Raw genomic sequence first — 10,000 nt, forward strand, 5'->3', positions numbered from 1 at the left:
CCCGTTGTGGTTGTGGTGTGCCGTCGGGGTCCCCCGCCCCGGGTCCAAGGTCGAGCACGGGCGTCGGGCTGCCGCACACCCCGATCACCAAAGGACCAAGAAGGGAAACACGTCCATGCACGCCCCATCTGGGCACCACCTAGGGAGCATGGCGTGGTCGAGTTGTGCCTTGTGCACCCGCGGCGTGCTCGCCTTACGTCTATGGTCGACGCAAGACGGTGCCCGACGCGGTGTTGGTTTTGCTGTGCGGGTTGCTTAATCTAGACGGTGCGGCTGTTCGATTATCGCCCGAAGCACCTCACGCCTCGGGCTGTCTGATGAGCGGATAATTTGTATACTTTTTGGCATTGTTTTTAGTATGTTTTTGGTATGATATAGTTAGTTTTTAGTATATTTTTATTAGTTTTTAGTTAAAATTCACTTTTCTGGACTTTACTATGAGTTTGTGTGTTTTTCTGTGATTTCAGGTATTTTCTGGCTGAAATTGAGGGACCTGAGCAAAAATCTGATTCAGAGACTGAAAAGGACTGCAGATGCTGTTGGATTCTGACCTCCCTGCACTCGAAGTGGATTTTCTGGAGCTACAGAAGCCCAATTGGTGCGCTCTCAACGGCGTTGGAAAGTAGACATCCTGGGCTTTCCAGCAATATATGATAGTCCATACTTTGCCCACGATTTGATGGCCCAAACCGGCGTTCAAAGTCACCCTCAGAAATTCCAGCGTTAAACGCCGGAACTGGCACCTAAATGGGAGTTAAACGCCCAAACTGGCATAAAAGCTGGCGTTTAACTCCAAGAAGAGTCTACACGAAAATGCTTCATTGCTCAGCCCAAGCACACACCAAGTGGGCCCGGAAGTGGATTTTTATGTCATTTACTCATCTCTGTACACCCTAGGCTACTAGTTTTCTATAAGTAGGACCTTTTACTATTGTATTTTCATCTTTTGATCATTTTAGATCTCTAGATCATCTTTGGACATTGTGTTCTTAGATTATTGGGAGGCTGGCCATTCGGCCATGCCTAGACCTTATGCTTATGTATTTTCAACGGTGGAGTTTCTACACACCATAGATTAAGGTGTGGAGCTCTGCTGTACCTCGAGTATTAATGCAATTACTATTGTTCTTCCATTCAATTCCGCTTGTTCTTGTTCCAAGATATCACTTGTTCTTCAACTTGATGAAGGTGATGATTGACACTCATCATCATTCTCACCCATGAACAAGGTGACTGACAACCACATTTGTTCTACAAGCAACCAAGGCTCCAGTGAATATCTCTTGGGTTCTTTAACCGGAATCTTCGTGGTATAGGCGAGAACTGATGGCGGCATTCAAGAGAATCCGGAAGGTCTAACCTTGTCTGTCGTATTCTGAGTAGGATTCAATGACTGAATGACTGTGACGTGCTTCAAACACCTGAGGGCGGGGCGTTAGTGACAGACGCAAAAGAATCACTGGATTCTATTCCGGCCTGATTGAGAACCGACAGATGAATTCCGCTATGCTGTGACAGAGCATATGCAAATCGCTTTCACTGAGAGGATGGGAGGTAGCCACTGACAACGGTGAAACCCTTGCTTAAGCTTGCCATGGAAAGGAGTAAGAAGGATTGGATGAAGACAGTAGGAAAGCAGAGAGACGGAAGGGAAGGCATCTTCATGCGCTTATCTGAAGTTCCTACCAATGAATTACATAAGTATCACTATCTTTACCTTTGTGTTATTTTCGTTCATCACCATTATCATTTGAGTTTGCCTGACTAAGATTTACAAGATGACCATAGCTTGCTTCAATGCTAACAATCTCCGTGGGATCGACCCTTACTCACGTAAGGTTTATTACTTGGACGACCCAGTGCACTTGCTGGTTAGTTGTGCGAAGTTATGTAATGCCATGGTACTGAGCTACCACGTTTTTGGAGCCATTACCGGGGATTATGAGAGTTGTGAAAAAGTATTGTTCACAATTTCGCGCACCAAGTTTTTGGCGCCGTTGCCGGGGATTGTTCAAGTTTTGAGCAAGCTTTTGGTAACATCAGTGCCAAGATCCGGCAACAACATCAAGTTTTTGGTGTTATTGCCCGGGATTGTTCAGGCTGGACAACTGACGGTTCATCTTGTTGCTTAGATTAGGTGTTTATTTTTTTCGAAATTCTTGAAGATGAATTCTAGAGTTTCATGGTGATTTGTTGAAATCTGGCTGGCTGAGAAGCCATGTCTAATTTCATTGGACCGAGGTTTCAACTCATCATCACAAGAGCTTGTTGATTTCTATCAATCTTGCTTTTGGAGCAGTGATCTGCTAAGGCTTGGCTGACCTTTGGTCATGTCTAGTGTTTTGGACCGAAGCTTTCTTTGAAAGCTTGGCTGGCTGTGAAGCCATGTCTAATTCCTGGACCGGAGTCTTAGACTAGCATTGCACTGATTCCTGGAATTCTCATTAAGAATTTTGATACTTTTTTTTTTCACTTAAATTTCGAAAAACACAAAAAATTTTTACAAAATTATAAAATCCAAAAATATTTCTTGTTTGAGTCTAGAGTCTCATCAAAAGTTTGGTGTCAATTGCATGCATTCATATGTCTTAGTGATCTTCAAGATGTTCTTGATGATTTGCTTGCTCTGATCTTTGAATTCTATTGACTTGAGTGTTTTTGTGTGTCTCATATGCATTTTTCATTTTGTTAGTGTCAGTAGTATACAAACTGCTAAGTTTGGTGTCTTGCATGCATTGTTATTTGATTCTTGTTGCATTTTGATTTTTCCTTATTATTAAAAATCCAAAAATATTTTTAATTTGTGTCTTTTCAAGTCAATAATACAGAGAACTGAAGATTCAGAACATACAGCAGAGGAATTGCACAGAAAAAGCTGGGCGTTCAAAACGCCCAGTGAAGAAGGACAGACTGGCGTTTAAACGCCAGCCAGGGTACCTGGTTGGGCGTTTAACGCCCAAAAGGGTAGCATTTTGGGCGTTAAACGCCAGAATGGATACCATTCTAGGCGTTTAACGCCAGGATGGCTAGAAGGGAAGATTTTGTTTTCAAATCAAATTTTTTCTAAGTTTTCAAAATCTCTTCCAAATCAAATCTTTTTCAAATCAATTTTTCAATCAAATCTTTTTCAAAATTAACTTCTTTCCTTTTTCAAAGAAACTTACTATCAATTAATGATTTGATTCAACATTTCAAGTATGTTGCCTTTTCTGTTGAGAAAGGTTTAATGTTTGAATCATATCTTTTCTTGTTAAGTCAAGTTCTTAATTTTCAAATCAAATCTTTTTAAAATGTTTTTCAAATCATATCTTCTCAATCACATTTTTTTTTAAAACCAATCATATCTTCTTAACCACATCTTTTTCAAAATAGTTTTCAATCAAATCTTTTTGACTTCTAATTTCAAAATCTTTTTCAAAAAAATCATTTGATTTCTTTTCCACTTTCATTTTCGAAAATTGAGTAATGTTTTTCAAAAATGCTTTCAAATTTTCTACTTAATTTTCGAAAATTACTTCCCTTCTTCTCACATCCCTCTATTTGTGGACTAACACTATCCCTTAATGCAAATTCGAACTCTATCTTCTTTGATAAAGTTCGAATTTTCTACTTCTGTCTTCTACTCTTCTTTTCCTCTGACACCTCAAGGAATCTCTATACTGTGACATAGAGGATTCCATATTTTCTTGTTTCCTTCTCTTTCTTATGAGCAGGAGCAAAGACAAAGGCATTCTTGTTGAAGCTGATCCTGAACCTGAAAGGACCTTGAGACGAAAGCTAAGAGAAGCTAAGGCACAACTCTTTGTAGAGGACCTAACAGAAATTTTCAAGGAAGAAGAAGCCATGGCAGCTGAAAACAACAACAATGCCAACAATGCAAGGAAGGTGCTGGGTGACTTTACTGCACCTACTCCCGACTTTTATGGGAGAAGCATCTCTATCCCTGCCATTGGAGCAAACAACTTTGAGCTTAAGCCTCAATTAGTTTCTCTAATGCAACAGAATTACAAGTTCCATGGACTTCCAATGGAAGATCCTCATCAGTTCTTAGCTGAATTCTTGCAAATCTGTGACACAGTCAAGACTAATGGGGTAGACCCTGAGGTCTATAGACTGATGCTATTCCCTTTTGCTGTAAGAGACAGAGCTAGAACATGGTTGGACTCTCAACCTAAAGAAAGCCTGGACTCTTGGGAAAAGCTAGTCAATGCCTTCTTGGCAAAGTTCTTTCCACCTCAAAGATGGAGTAAGCTTAGAGTGGAAGTCCAAACCTTCAGACAGAAGGATGGAGAATCCCTCTATGAAGCTTGGGAAAGATACAAACAATTGATCAGAAAGTGTCCATCTGACATGCTTTCTGAATGGAGCATCATAGGTATTTTCTATGATGGTCTCTCTGAACTGTCCAAGATGTCTTTGGATAGCTCTGCTGGAGGATCTCTTCATCTGAAGAAGACGCCTACAGAGGCTCAAGAGCTAATTGAAATGGTTGCAAATAACCAATTCATGTACACTTCTGAAAGAAATCCTGTGAACAATGGGACTAGTCAGAAGAAAGGAGTTCTTGAGATTGATGCTCTGAATGCCATTTTGGCTCAAAACAAGATATTGACTCAACAAGTCAATTTAATTTCTCAAAGTTTGTCTGGAATGCAAAATGCACCAAGCAGTACTAAGGATGCTTCATCTGAGGAAGAAGCTTATGATCCTGAGAACCCTTCAATGGAAGAGGTGAATTACCTAGGAGAACCCTATGGAAACACCTATAATCCTTCATGGAGGAATCATCCAAATCTTTCATGGAAGGATCAACAGAGACCTCAACAAGGTTTCAATAACAATAATGGTGGAAGAAACAGGTTTAGCAATAGCAAGCCTTTTCCATCATCTTCTCAGCAATAGACAGAGAGTTCTAAGCAGAATAATTCTGACTTGGCAACTATGGTCTCTGATCTAATCAAAACCACTCAAAGTTTCATGAATGAAACAAGGTCCTCCATTAGAAATTTGGAGGCACAAGTGGGACAGCTGAGTAAGAAAATCACTGAACTCCCTCCAAGTACTCTCCCAAGCAATACAGAAGAAAATCCAAAAGGAGAGTGCAAAGCCATAAACATGGCCGAATTTGGAGAGGAAGAAGAGGCAGTGAACGCCACTGAGGAAGACCTCAATGGACGTCCACTGACCTCCAATGAGTTCCCCAATGAGGAACCATGGGAATCTGAGGCTCAAAATGAGACCATAGAGATTCCATTGGACTTACTTCTGCCATTCATGAGCTCTGATGAGTATTCTTCCTCTGAAGAGGATGAGTATGTCACTGAAGAGCAAGTTGCTAAATACCTTGGAGCAATCATGAAGCTAAATGACAAGTTATTTGGAAATGAGACTTGGGAGGATGAACCTCCTTTGCTCACCAAAGAACTGGATGACTTGTCTAGGCAGAAATTACCTCAAAAGAGGCAAGACCCTGGGAAGTTTTCCATACCTTGTACCATAGGAACCATGACCTTCAAGAAGGCTCTGTGTGACTTAAGGTCAAGTGTAAACCTCATGCCTCTCTCTGTAATGGAGAAGCTAGGGATCTTTGAGGTACAAGCTGCAAGAATCTCACTAGAGATGGCAGACAATTCAAAGAAACAAGCTTATGGACTTGTAGAGAATGTTTTGGTGAAAATTGAAGACCATTACATCCCTACTGATTTCATGGTCCTAGAGACTGGGAAGTGCATGGATGAATCCATCATCCTTGGCAGACCCTTCCTAGCCACAGCAAAGGCTGTGATTGATGTTGATAGAGGTGAACTGTTCATTCAAGTGAATGAAGGATCCTTTGTGTTTAAGGCTCAAGGATATCCCTCTGTCATCATGGAGAGGAAGCATGAAGAGCTTCTCTCAAAACAGAGCCAAACAGAGCCCCCACAGTCAAACTCTAAGTTTGGTGTTGGGAGGCCACAACCAAACTCTAAGTTTGGTGTTGAACCCCCACATTCAAACTCTAAGTTTGGTGTTGGGAGGTTCCAACATTGCTCTGAGTATCTGTGAGGCTCCATGAGAGCCCTCTATCAAGCTACTGACATTAAAGAAGCGCTTGTTGGGAGGCAACCCAAATGTTATAATTTATCTATTTTCCTTTGTTATTTATTTTATTTTGTAGGTTGATGATCATGAGAAGTCACAAAATCAATAGAAAAAGCAAAAACAGAATGAAAAACAGGAAGAAAAACAGCACACCCTGGAGGAAGATGCTGCTGGCGTTTAAACGCCAGTAAGCCTAGCAGTTGGGCGTTTAACGCCCAGTCTGGCACCATTCTGGGCGTTTAACGCCAGAAAGGGGCACCAGACTGGCGTTAAACGCCAGTAAAGGGCAAGAACCTGGCGTTAAACGCCAGAAATGGGCACCAGCCCGGCGTTTAACGCCAGAAATGGCTCAAAACGTGGATTTTGATGCCATTTGGTGCAAGGATGCCTTTTCCTTGACACCACAAGATCTGTGGACCCCACAGGACCCTCACCTACCCCACCATCACTCTCTCTCTTCTTCCCCCATTCACCAATCACCTCAACACCTCTTCCCCAAAAACCCTTCACCTATCAAATCCCATCTTTCTCTTCACCACTCACATCCATCCTTCATAAATCCCCACCAACCTCACCCTTCAAATTCAAACCACTTTCCCTCCCAAACCCACCCATAATGGCCGAACCATTACCCCCCTCTCTCCTATATATACCCTTCTTCAACCCTTCATTTTCACACAACCTAAACACCACTTCTCCCCCTCTTTGGCCGAACACACCACCATCTCCCTCTTCCTCATTTCTTCTTCTTCTACTCTCTTCTTTCTTCTTTTGCTCGAGGACGAGCAAACATTTTAAGTTTGGTGTGGTAAAAGCGTTGCTTTTTCGTTTTTCCATAACCATTATGGCATCCAAGGCCGGAGAAACCTCTAGAAAGAGGAAAGGGAAGGCAAAGGCTTCCACCTCCGAGTCATGGGAGATGGATAGATTCCTCTCAAGGGTGCATCAAGACCACTTCTATGAAGTTGTGGCCTTGAAGAAGGTGATCCCCGAGGTCCCTTTTTCACTCAAAAAGGGTGAATATCCGGAGATCCGACATGAGATCCGAAGAAGAGGTTTGGAAGTTCTTACCAACCCCATTCAACAAGTCGGAATCTTGATGGTTCAAGAGTTCTATGCCAATGCATGGATCACCAAGAACCATGACCAAAGTGTGAACCCGAATCCAAAGAATTATCTTACTATGGTTCGGGGGAAATACTTGGATTTTAGTCCGGAGAGTGTGAGGGTGGCGTTCAACTTGCCTATGATGCAAGGAGATGAGCATCCTTACACTAGAAGGGTCAACTTTGATCAAAGGTTGGACCAAGTCCTCACAGTCATATATGAAGAGGGCGCACAATGGAAGCAAGATTCAAGAGGAAAGCCGGTCCAATTGAGAAGGCATGACCTCAAGCCCGTGGCTAGAGGATGGTTAGAGTTCATACAACGCTCAATCATTCCCACTAGCAACCGGTCCGAAGTTACCATAGATCGGGCTATCATGATCCATAGCATCATGATTGGAGAAGAAATAGAGGTTCATGAGGTTATAGCCCAAGAACTCTATAAGGTGGCGGACAAGACCTCCACCTTGGCAAGGTTAGCCTTTCCTCATCTCATTTGTCACCTCTGTTATTCAGTTGGAGTTGACATAGAGGGAGACATCTCCATTGATGAAGACAAACCCATCACCAAGAAAAGGATGGAGTACACAAGAGATCCCACTCTTCATGAGATCCCTGAGATTCCTCAAGGGATGAATTTTCCTCCACAAAACTATTGGGAGCAACTAAACACCTCCCTAGGAGAGTTGAGTTCCAACATGGGACAACTAAGGGTGGAGCACCAAGAACACTCCATCATCCTTCATGAGATTAGAGAAGATCAAAGAATCATGAGGGAGGAGCAACAAAGACAAGGAAGAGATATTAAGGAGCTCAAGCACTCCATAGGATCTTCAAGAGCAAGAAAGAGCCGCCATCACTAAGGTGGACCCGTTCCTTGATTTCCTTGTTATTTATTCTTCTGTTTTTCGAATTTTATGCTTATGTTTATCCATGTTTGTGTCTTGTGATCATTAGTGTATTAGTGTCTATGCCAAAAAGTTATATGAATCCATCACCTTTCTTAAATGAAAACTGTTTTTATCACAAAAGAACAAGAAGTACAGGATTTCGAATTCATCTTTAAAACTAGCTTAATTAGTTTGATGTGGTGGCAATACTTTTGTTTTCTGAATGTATGCTTAAACAGTGCATATGTCTTTTGAATTTGTGGTTCATGAATGTTAAAATTGTTGGCTCTTGAAAGAATGATGAAAAAGGAGACATGTTACTGAGGATCTGAAAAATCATAAAAATGATTCTTGAAGCAAGAAAAAGCAGTGAATACAAAAAAAAAAGGGAAGGAAGCGAAAAAAAAAAGGGGGAAAAGAGAAAAAGAAAGAAAAAGAAGGAATAAAGTTGTGATCCAAGGCAATAAGAGTGTGCTTAAGAACCCTGGACACCTCTAATTGGGGACTTTAGCAAAGCTGAGTCACAATCTGAAAAGGTTCACCCAATTATGTGTCTGTGGCATGTATGTATCCGGTGGTAATACTGGAAGACAGAGTGCTTTGGGCCACAGCCAAGACTCAATAAGTAGCTATGTTCAAGAATCATCATACTTAACTAGGAGAATCAATGACACTATCTGGATTCTGAGTTCCTAAAGAAGCCAATCATTCTGAATTTCAAAGGATAAAGTGAGATGCCAAAACTGTTCGGAGGCAAAAAGCTACTAGTCCCGCTCATCTAATTTGGAGCTTAGTTTCATTGATAATTTGGAGTCTATAGTATATTCTCTTCTTTTTATCTTATTTGATTTTCAGTTGCTTGGGGACAAGAAACAATTTAAGTTTGGTGTTGTGATGAGCGGATAATTTGTATACTTTTTGGCATTGTTTTTAGTATGTTTTTGGTATGATATAGTTAGTTTTTAGTATATTTTTATTAGTTTTTAGTTAAAATTCACTTTTCTGGACTTTACTATGAGTTTGTGTGTTTTTCTGTGATTTCAGGTATTTTCTGGCTGAAATTGAGGGACCTGAGCAAAAATCTGATTCAGAGACTGAAAAGGACTGCAGATGCTGTTGGATTCTGACCTCCCTGCACTCGAAGTGGATTTTCTGGAGCTACAGAAGCCCAATTGGCGCGCTCTCAACGGCGTTGGAAAGTAGACATCCTGGGCCTTCCAGCAATATATGATAGTCCATACTTTGCCCAAGATTTGATGGCCCAAACCGGCGTTCAAAGTCACCCTCAGAAATTCCAGCGTTAAACGCCGGAACTGGCACCTAAATGGGAGTTAAACGCCCAAACTGGCATAAAAGCTGGTGTTTAACTCCAAGAAGAGTCTCTACACGAAAATGCTTCATTGCTCAGCCCAAGCACACACCAAGTGGGCCCGGAAGTGGATTTTTATGTCATTTACTCATCTCTGTACACCCTAGGCTACTAGTTTTCTATAAGTAGGACCTTTTACTATTGTATTTTCATCTTTTGATCATTTTAGATCTCTAGATCATCTTTGGACATTGTGTTCTTAGATTATTGGGAGGCTGGCCATTCGGCCATGCCTAGACCTTATGCTTATGTATTTTCAACGGTGGAGTTTCTACACACCATAGATTAAGGTGTGGAGCTCTGCTGTACCTCGAGTATTAATGCAATTACTATTGTTCTTCCATTCAATTCCGCTTGTTCTTGTTCCAAGATATCACTTGTTCTTCAACTTGATGAAGGTGATGATTGACACTCATCATCATTCTCACCCATGAACAAGGTGACTGACAACCACTTTTGTTCTACAAGCAACCCAGGCTCCAGTGAATATCTCTTGGGTTCTTTAACTGGAATCTTCGTGGTATAGGCGAGAACTGATGGCGGCATTCAAGAGA

General features: G+C 41.5%; 1 non-coding gene across 1 annotated transcript; it reads right to left on the reverse strand.

The window, feature by feature from the left end:
- Positions 1-4,248: 4,248 nt before the first annotated feature.
- LOC114927145 (small nucleolar RNA R71) lies at positions 4,249-4,352 on the reverse strand. Its single transcript, XR_003817537.1, has one exon. It is a non-coding gene; the product is annotated as a small nucleolar RNA R71 (small nucleolar RNA).
- Positions 4,353-10,000: the final 5,648 nt, after the last annotated feature.

This window comes from Arachis hypogaea, unplaced genomic scaffold (assembly GCF_003086295.3).
Source record: "Arachis hypogaea cultivar Tifrunner unplaced genomic scaffold, arahy.Tifrunner.gnm2.J5K5 arahy.Tifrunner.gnm2.scaffold_44, whole genome shotgun sequence".
In the NCBI taxonomy this organism is placed as follows: Eukaryota; Viridiplantae; Streptophyta; class Magnoliopsida; order Fabales; family Fabaceae; genus Arachis; species Arachis hypogaea.